This window comes from Copidosoma floridanum, unplaced genomic scaffold (assembly GCF_036245765.1).
Source record: "Copidosoma floridanum isolate Cflo_tuat_1 unplaced genomic scaffold, Cflo_Japanese_pri ptg000023l, whole genome shotgun sequence".
Taxonomy (NCBI): domain Eukaryota; kingdom Metazoa; phylum Arthropoda; class Insecta; order Hymenoptera; family Encyrtidae; genus Copidosoma; species Copidosoma floridanum.
In genome coordinates, this window is record NW_028321900.1 from 1,872,947 (window position 1) to 1,883,979 (window position 11,033).

The 11,033-nt window shown below is 29.6% G+C and overlaps 1 pseudogene; it reads left to right on the forward strand.

The window, feature by feature from the left end:
- The first annotated feature begins 3,345 nt into the window (after positions 1–3,345).
- On the forward strand, positions 3,346–7,691 carry LOC149374023 (uncharacterized; annotated as a pseudogene).
- The last annotated feature ends 3,342 nt before the right edge of the window (positions 7,692–11,033 follow it).

The window sequence follows — 11,033 nt, forward strand, 5'->3', positions numbered from 1 at the left end:
CAAGTTACACTCAAGTACCTAAATGCAGTCAAGGTATTCCTGGATAAGACCTTGACTGCATGAGCTTTCCAAATTTGTGGTACTGCAGGTACTATAAAAATTATTTTGTTACTTGTCTAAATGTCTTGTTTAGTGTAGTAAAAAATTGTTATGTTGGGAAATTTGTTGTTTGCCTAGTTAAGAGGTTAATTAGAATTTAGAGTAGCTTTATTTTTCTTATCTTGTAAGCAATCACATGTTTCTAGACTCTTTAACGTTGCTTCTACTCCGTCACAAGCTCCCTTGCCGTGTGCCATAGTAATAAAATACCCTTTTACCTTAAAAAAAAAATCTTTTTAATGGTGTACTAAGCTAACCATATGGTACTGGTTTCAAAATTCTGCACTGATGCATGAGATACATAAAAAAGTTTCAATATTTTTGGGCATTTTTTTCAGGTAGCTGGAACCAAATACGATAGTGATAAATACACAGCTATTGTATCATAATTTTTGCAATTAGTTAGTAAAACAAAGCTATAGTGCTTTAACTTCTGGGCTTTCGTGTAATAGAGAACAGCAATATGTGTACTACACTAGTCATTGTTATAGGTTAATTGTTGAGCAGCGTTCTAAGCCACGTATTCGTAGTTTTCCAAATAACCTGTCTCCAAGAGACCCTCATTTAGTTTTAAGTTTTTTTTTTTAGGTCTTTTATGAGTTGAGATAAATTCATAGAAAGAAAATAGTTTGGTACCAAATTTTCAAGGCTCTGAGATAGTTTTGGCACTAAGTTACACATACATTTTGGCACTCTTTTTTTAATGTTCACTTATCAGCTCACTACCAAACGCTGTAAATAATATTCTTTATATCTTTATTGAGTAGTACAAATGTTACGAACTTCTAGAAATCTTAGAGTCTTAGGCATTTTTGACATATACCTAAGAAACAATCTGGCTTGAGATTCCTACATATGAAAAACTTTATGCAATCAGCATAATTTTGCAGCGAATGTTGTGACTCTTTTCTTAGTTTAATAAAATTGCCCGCATCAAACATAAAATTAAAATTTTAGTTTATTACACACGCGCACAAACTGTGTGTACCCTTTTCTCCAGCAAAAATACACCATTGAGGCCTTAATTCTTTAAACTTACTGAATCTGACTAGAAATTAAGGATGTTTTTCGGCAAAATTTTTATTTAAGGTCTCTACATTTAATAAAAGGAACTTTTTTGGAGTATATTTAATCATATCACTTCTCTAATTTCTACTACATCCTTTTTATTTTATTAAATGGAACTGTCGTTATCACAATCATAGTAGTCAACAACCTTATTAATAGTTCTGTCTAGTAATTTTTTACACTTTTTATGACTAGAAGTCTCTAAAATAATATCTTTGTGTTTTTAATCTCGTGCCTTTTGAGCCATTCTCATATAAACATTAAACTTCTCCATAATATCTCTTAATCTCCCACGGACAGGTGAAATTTTTAGAATAGAGACTATAGATGGAGTGTTCTCTGACAGAGAGAATAACATTTCTTTAAGTCCATCTATTTATTACTCCAATTTGTATTCTCTTGAGAAACAAACCTTTTTAACTGACTTAACTCCTTCATAATCCAGTGATCTAGAGATTTCTTTATCTGCTAAATTGTTTGACATATTGAAAGTATTTAAATAACTTTTCTTTCTGCATTTTTCACAAATAAGAAATTTCTTAGAAATATTTGAATGCTCAGTTAAACATGATTTGGTAGCTTGTTGTAGATCTTTTCCTTGATGCCTTTCCTTATCAAAAGAATGACAACATCTGTCTTGATGAACTGCTTTAAAAGACTTTGACATGCCTGATGCATCAATATGCAAAGTGCAGTGTTTGTTTTAAAAATAAAAATTACTAACTATATAACTAAATTTGATCAGAAAGGAACATTACAATATGTAAAAGTTATATGGAAAACCTTATTTTTCTTCCATATCCTTTCACCTCATTAGAAAGATTACATATAATTATTAATTTATTAAATAAGCTACAATGTTCTATAACACGTTTAAAGCATGTAGTAGTCACTTTCGTGACGAGCATATGCTAACTTAGGACTTCAGTATTTAATGGGATTCTCCTACCATGGTAGCAGTTTTGGTAGGTGGTTGTTAGTAAAGAAAATTTTTAGAACGAAGTTCTTTATTTCGCATACTGAAAGGGCTGAAATTTTAAAAACGACACATTTGATGAAACAGAAGTGACTTGCTGGAAGTCTGTTCCTCCTAAGTTTCCCCCTTACCACATCGCCCTCACCATCAGTTCCCTACACACTTCCTCTCACCCCACCATACATCTTCCAACTTTGCAGCGCTACTCTCTTGCACACCTTTGCCCAGCATTCCCCAATTATTTGTTTAATTATTTATTTATTTAAGCAAAGTTCTTTATGTCACGTGCTTCGGGAGCTGGAATTTTAAAAACAAAAGATTTTTATAAAATGGAAGTCGCTTCTTCGTAAAAAAAATTTTTTCTCTTTATAAAAAACAAAACATTTGATTCGCATGAGTATGGTTATGTAGATTAAATTGATTAAGTCGCGTTATTACGCATTTAATATTAGTATTTTATGCATTGGATGCATAAAATACAGACTGATTTTTTGAAAACCTGATGTTTTTTTGGCATTAAAATAATGCTAATAATTACTGTTATAAATAAATTATTTGATAACTAAATAAATTATTAAAATAAGCATATACAATAAAGTTGCAGAACGTACCAATGGTTTTAAAGGGCGTTTATTTTTAATTCGACAGAAAAATAATGTTACACTGTCACATAATTATATAAATATAGGAATTTATCAAACCAATAATATGAAAAATAACTAAAAAATGAAATCAAAAAAAAGAGATAAAATCAAAAAAAAAATTAAAAAATAAAATCAAAAAAAGCAAATGAAATAAAAAAAAAAATTAAAAAATCGAATGAAAAAAAAAAAAAAAAGGAAATGAAATGAAAATACAAAAAATACAAATTAAATTTAAAAAATAAAAAAAATGAAGCGCATTAAAAAAAATATCAAGGAAAAAAAAGTAATAAAACTAAGCATAGAAAAAAACAAGAAAATGATCTTAAAAAAGACTGAAAAAAATACAATTAACTAAAAAAGGAATGAAAAAAAAAAATTTAATAGAAAAATGAAAAAAAAAGTAACAAAGAAAATACACAAAATAAAAAAAAATTTTATGAAATAAAATATAAGAAATAATGATATAAAACATAAAATCAAATAAAACAAGTAATGAAAAAAAAAAAAAAAAAAATGAAATAAAATAGAAAGAAGCAAACCAGGGGGTACAAATGGGTCATGGGACCTAAGGTAAGGACATGGTTCTTTAACCATGAGATAAGTATAAGGACATACAATTTTTCAGGTAATAGGGGGTCGCGAGACCCGTAGGAAGAACGAAGGTCTATAAAAATTAGTACTGCATTCACATAGTTCATTAGAACAAAAATTTGAAAAACGATTTAAAAAAAAAAAAAAAAAATTGAGTTCTGTATTCACGATGGTTGAAATTCATAAGTACTGTATTAATGTATGACGTACTCACAAAGTTCAACCATCGTGAGTACAGAACTCAATTTTTTTTATTTTTTTTTAACGTTTTTCAAATTTTTGTTCTAATGAACTATGTGAATGCAGTATTAATTTTTATAGACCTTAATTCTTCCTATGGGTCTCGTGACCCCCTTATTACCTTAGAAATTGTGTGTCTTTATACTTATCTCATGTTTAAAGAACTACGTTCTTACCACGGGTCCCACAACCCATTTGCACCCCCTGGTTTGTTTTTTTTAATTTTTTTTTTTCCATTTCTTATTTTTTCTTTACAGATCTCATTTTGCATGTTTCTATGCCCTGATCTCAGGTAAATGTCCCTATTATGACCATAAAATTCATCACACCTACTTCTTTAATTTTTTTTTTTTTTTAACCGTGAGCTCTAACAGTAGGAATTTGGGTAGTAGCTGGTGCACTATAAATTTAATAGTATTATTTTAATTTTTAAATACGGTTTTTGATTGTTAAAATACTTTATTTGATAAAAAGATCATGAAATCAAAATGTACATAATTATAAAACGTTGAACCTTCGGTTTCACATACTGTTCCTGTTTACAAAACTTTTAAAAAAATGTAAATTTAATAGAATATTTTAAGACAATTGAAGCTTTATCACTTGCATAACACTATTTTATTTCACAAAAATAATTAAATCGCTTATTTATTTACTAGAATTATATTGATTTCTCGTTGAAGTTTGGTGTCATAGAACGTACAGCTCAAAAGATAGGTTACGTACGACTTTGTCTCTATTTATGAAATCATCTTAAAAATTGGCCTTTTATTGCGTGTAAAATTAAATTTTTTTTGTGAATTTATTAAGATACATAAAATACACCACTGATACAATTAATTTATCTAGTTGTATAACAACTACACGAATTCTCATATTCCATGAATAGGGACTTTTACCTTATATGCATTAAAAAATAAATGAGGAAACCATTCATATAAACGTATTAATATGCATTCAACAAATTGGTAGAGGAAAATCTTTTCTTATTGACAACCTTGTAGATAAACTGCCACTACGGTAGTAAAATCTTAGTAAGGTAGCTTCAAGGTAAAAAGACTTTTCTTACAATTTTATTTGACTTCTTGGTAGGGCTATAGATTATTATTAATTATTATAAACCAAAATTTGAGCAGGCCAGCAGTAAAATTTTTAAGAAATTGTTGCTTAATTGTTAAACTATTAGCACAAAAAAGAAATAAAAATGTCTGAGTTGAAGTGGAATTTGAAACGAATATAATAATAACTTTTAAACGCTTCTTGTTATTTCTTAAAAAAAAACAGAATGTTGCAATGCATATTGTCAGTAAATTAAGGTAAAACGCCCATACTTGGACAAAACTCAAAATTAAATAAATTTTTGCAAAATTTATTGTGAACGGAAGATTCTAAATTTTATCTTAGGCCCCATAAGAGTACAAAAATTATTTTCCAGTTTCTATAATTTTGATGATAGGTGATTCTTGTTAAAATTAGTCCAAATTTTGTTTATACATGCAGTATGGTGTTATTTTTCAACTTTAACGTTTCTATACAGTATTATTAACATAACAGTAGACAAAACAAATTTTCATGATTAAAAATTAGCTGTCCAAGTACACCTCACGATTTCGTTGTAGTTGGACAAACGCAGCACTCCTGTCCAACTTCAGGTATAGGCACACTAACGTAGTAGCCAGTACATGGACATACACTAAAAAGTTATTTACTTTTTAACACAAGAGCCGATTTACGCAAATTTTATAAATAAAACTGCATTAAAAGTGAAGTAGTTTGTAGAAAAAAAACTCTCTGCTAATCAGTTGTGTTGGTAAGGTGGGCAACGCATCAAGAAAATACTATTACTCAAATTTATAAAGGTAACCTTAAACTTACTGTAAATACACACTGTAAATATCAGTTCCAAAAACAAGGGTCTTGAAAGGAGAAAAGAAGTTAAGAAAAAGAGTGAAATAACGAGAAAAAAGAAAAGTCCTACAACAAACCAAAAAGTACTCTCTTTTCAAAGTTTAAAAATAAGATACCCCTTGAGTGAAAAAAGTGTCCTCAGACTCAACTGAGCTCAGAAGAAGAGAAAAACATTTAACAATGGATTATTTTCTGCGCAGAGAATGGATTTCCAGTAACTAAGTCGAGACTCCTAGATTGCATACAAAAATATGTTATTCATGACAAACCTAATTCTCTTTTCAAGAACAACCAACTTGGATAACATTGATATAGTGCGTTTATGAGAAGGCATCCTAATCTTAGTAATAAGATAGCACAAAATCTTACAAGCACCAGGGTTGCTGTTACAGAAAAAGACCTTTAACCATGGTTTAAAAACGTCAAGCAATACCTTCAAACAAACAATTTAATTGATATAGAGCCACACCGGATCTTTAATTTGGACAAGTCTACTTTTAATTTTGTTCCTAAGGATAACAAGGTAATTACAGAGAGAAAGGAGCTCAGGCACCATATAAAATAGTATCTGGAAATGAAAAAGCATTATTAACAGTGTCATTTACAGTGTCTACTGCAGGAGTTATGCCAAGGCCCATGATTTTATGTGATTTGAAAACAACTCCAAAACAAAACCAACTAGATTTGATACCAAAGGGCTGGGGTGTTGGAAACACTGAGCGAGGATGGATGACATCTAAAAGCTCTCACAGCTACATCGTCAATGTCTTTTATGAATGGCTACAGGAAAATAATTATGATTTCCCGGTAATTTTGTACGTGGGCAGGCATAGTTCACATAGAACTTTGCCACTACTGATGTTTTGTAAGGAGCATCTGATTAAATTAATAATCCTTCACCCGAATGCGATGCCCATACTTCAGCCACTGGATGTTGCTGTTTTCCATCCATTGAAAGAGGCTTACAATAAAACCTTGCACCAGTGAAGAATCGACAACGATGTAACTGATATTAAAATAATATGTTTGCTCCAGTTTTGAAAATGGCTTTAGATTCACAAGATTTTAGTTCAACAATTATAAATGGATTTTGGACTTATTGTTTGTATCCATTCAGTCCTGAAGCTGTAAATTAAAACATTTTTAGCAAAAATAGCCACAGCAAGAACACAAGTGGCCAACAAGCTTTAAATCGTGAAAATGATGATATTTTCTATTATGTACAATTTTTAGATGTATTCGACAAAAAACCTATTTCTTTACCGTTACTAGAGTCATTTAAAAAAGCAGAATTGGAAGACAAATGAACTAGCAATTTAGAATACGCTGCTTTGTATGAGTCATAACAAAGGCTAAGAAAACTCAATACAGGTGAGTTAACTCAAAAGTACTTATATTTTGATTTTTTCCTTGTGATAGGCACACAAATACAAAAACCTGCCCTCTGAGGGATTTTGTACTTTGCTCTTTTTGTATAAACACTGTTATTTAATTCACCAGCAATCGACGAAGAAAATAATTCCTTGATGAATTACTCTGAAACTTCAAGTGTACACGCAGCCTCGCACGCAGTTATGGAAGCATCGAAGGAAGTGTCACAGCCAAGTTACGAAATTGAGATCTACGATCAATTGGGTAACCGTATAATAGGTACAGCAATAATCATTCAAGGAGACGCATTAGTAGGAAACAGTAAAGCTGTGTCAAGTGAAGCAATGAGCACTGTAGATACTAAAGGTATGTTAAAGTTTATTTATTGTTTAATAATCAGACTAATTATTTAATTTCTAATATGTTATTTTTTTTTTTTTTTTTAGTCAACGTGCAGCCTGCAAATAGTGATAATTCAGTTGACATGATCACATCACCTATTGATACTGAAAGCAGTTTTATTTCAAATTACATCGACAATAATAATTCACGCGCATCGCAAGACATCAAGAGCAGGCCAAATGAAGACGTAAATAATTATGCTTCCTTGAGTACCACGAACAAAGGTGTGGAAACTTGTATGCATTTAAAAAATTTAATAAAATATTTATTTTACAACAAATTATTTTTCATTTACAGAGATTACAGATTTAACTCTACTCATGAAGGTAATGAAACTTTTAACTGGGATCAAGACAACGCTCGTGGTTTCGATGTTTCTACGAGTGAGATGACTTGTCTTTCTTTAAAAATAAATTCTGCATCCGTAAATGGTATATTGCAGGAAAAGTCTCTAAACATTAATGAAAATCAAATATTGAACGAAAACGAAAAATTCAATGCCCGTGCTTATAAGTATTTTAAATGATTTTGCAAGTTTTCATAAGCTTTACAAATTTTTTTATTATTCCAATTCCAACCGAAAAATGGTGGGTTGCGAGTATCTCCTAAAATTGCAACAACTGCAACAATTTTTCCCTATCTCATCATTTTCTGGAAAAAATAAAAAAAAGGTTTCATCTTCAAATAATCCACCCATTGCTATCGTTGACAAGTTATTGGAGGTATTGAAGCAGAAAAAAGCAGAGAAAAAGAAAAAACAACGAAAGATCTTACAAAGTAAGCAAGAAAAACAGACAGCAAGAACTACGAGGGAGAAGAAAACAAATATAGCAAAAGAATATAATAAAAATAAGAAGAAAAACCAGCAGAAGAAAAACGAGATTCAATCTCAAATCACAAGTCTCAAAAAAAACAATAAAATCAGAAATTTTTTAAGAGAAACACTGCCCCGTTGACAAAACAATTTAAGAAACTGAGCGAGCACTTAATAGAGCTGGATTATTCTTTTGTAATTGAAGAGATGCAGTTCCTGCAAAATAAAATTAAAATAAAAAAAGAGAAGTGTGATTCTACAGAACTACCTAAGTACTTGAGTAAATAAAACTCTTAAAAATCATTATGCATTCACAAGGATTTATCTTCTAATAATTTATTTAAAAAAAAAATTTCAAGTAATAAATTTGTTATTATTTGTTTACTCCCTATATCTTTTTTCGTTATCTCCCATTTATTTACGTTAATTTCAATGAGTAAGTAAGTACTTGCACCTTATACATAATAATTTTAACGCTGAAATCGCTTAAATTCATGTTGTTCAAGTACTACATTTCAAAATGTTACTTAAAAACTGTATGACTAGATATATAGAAACTTTAGCTTACAGTTGACTCGTAATATCCATTGAAAAAAACTTTTTTCATGGAAAAATTACGAGAAGCACTTGAAAGTTATTAACAATTATGTTTGTAATTACACTTTAAATCGGACACTTTACCATCTCTCTTGTATCAAAACTTCAATACCTTGAAAACTGTATGGCTGGAATTCTTAGTATTTTGGTTCATGATAAATAGTATTCATTTGTAGTCAGACTAAGAAGTTGAAGGAAATTGTAAGAAAAGTCTTTTTTCTTGTAACTACCTTAAATGCTGAATTCTTAAAGTAGCATTTGCTGGTAATGCAAGTAAACGCTTAAAATTTTAAGGTTTTAATTTATAAGTTTAAGTGATACAAGTAGTCATACGAAAACATTTTTATGGATGTATGTGGAACAAAAAGTGCATAATAATAGGTGGTTTTCACGTTATAATCAGAAATTTCTTGTTGATACTGCAAGGTAACAAAGACTTAATTTACAAGATACATGAGAGTGCTCTTACTAATTTGTACTTGATAAAAAGGGATATCTTAAAAAGGAAGCTAACAAAAAAAAAATTCAAAAATAGTTACGGACAAAATGTATATCATTTATGTTGACTTATGTGGTTAATTATATGTAAAGAAGGGTATATGGGTTATGGGTTATTGGTCTCTCTTACTTCAGTCATTGCTCAGAAAGAAAAAGATGGTTATTCGACGTTTCAAAAACTTAAACAAAATAATGTTTGTAGATAATTAAGAGGGACATTCATTAACACTTACATTTTTTTCCAAAATGTATGTTAGTTATTTGTGTAAGGTTGTTTGAAAAACTTATTGCGATTTGTAGACCCAATGGTATACTTCAAACAAACATCTTTTGATTTATACTTACAGGGAGCATTGCATTAGGTGTTAAAAACCAAACAAAGTTTAAGCAATTAGCATACGATGACATCAATTCCTATAGTCTATAGCAATAAAAAACTTCTTATGTTATGTAAGTTACTGTTTTATATATTAAATTAAAAGACTCATATCCTAAGTTCCAGCAGGAAGTTGACGATTGGAGTTTGCAGAGAAGCAGGGCTCCACTAGTATATACATATACATATAATTGAGCTACCACGTACTATAACCATGTATATATGTATATATATATATTTATGTGCTTATATTAGGTGGTAGCTCAGTTAGCAAGGTTGTGGATTAACATGTGGAAGAAGGTGGCTTGACTCCCAGCCAGTGCAACTTGCTCCTGCAAGTGATTTCTTACATGTGCTCTTTTACTGTATATTTCTCCACGTAAAGAGAATAGGTGATTTTTTTGAAATAAAACTGCTTATGTACCCCCAATCTCTATTTCTGTTGTAGATGGCTACTTATTCCCTTTCTCTTCTCTTTTTCAAGTGCTTAAAGCCTAGAGTAGTGCTCGTCATGATACATGGTCCTTTATGATCCTGCAAAAATATTTTTATGTAAACCTTAAGTAATTTTTTTTTTTATCGAGGTTGTTTATCGAACTGACACTGTATTATATTCAAATGGGAGTGTATTCTTTTAAAAAGTGTAACCAGCAATAAAATTTATTGTTGAGCATTAGATTTAAAAATTAACAAATATGTTTAAAAAGTGATCAGAATAAAAAAAGTAAGCAAAAGTGGATTAAAACACATGAACTAAGGCTTGTACAATTTCATAGAAAAGCTTTAAAAATACAATTGTATAAAATAAAAGTAATCTATTTTTATAAAATCTTTTTAAAAACAATTTGGTAGTTTAATACTAATATGTTCGTTAAAAGCCTTTCATTTTTAGAAGATGCAGTCAAAGCATGATTATGGAAAAAAGTTTTTAAAAACCGTATAACTAGTTTTATTGTTGTATTTTAGAAAAAAATGTTTTATAGTTACTTTGTAAATGAGCCAATGAAAAAAATCATTATCTTAAATAGTTTATAATCAGTAAACCATACTCGTTTTTATAAGCAATACCTCTAAAACTAGGTATTGAATTACGAAAATAAACGATTTCGTCTACCAAAAAAAAATATACATTACGACGTACATTTTACCTAAAGATCCTCACAAATCACAATTTTTTTTTTTTTCTCATCGAAATTATTTTTTTTTTTTTTAATATATGTTCTGGTTTTTTTTTTTTTTTTCTGAATCTATCAAAAATTATAAACAGAAACACAATTAGAACAAAAGTTTTATAACCACTCTACCAACTGACAACTACTATATGACTATAAATACAAAAAATGCTTCATTACAATTTATTCCGTACAGAAAACAGTTTTCTTAAGACTTAACGTTATTGATGACAGTTAACAAATCTAATGTCTTGACGAAGAGTTAAACTCAATCAAA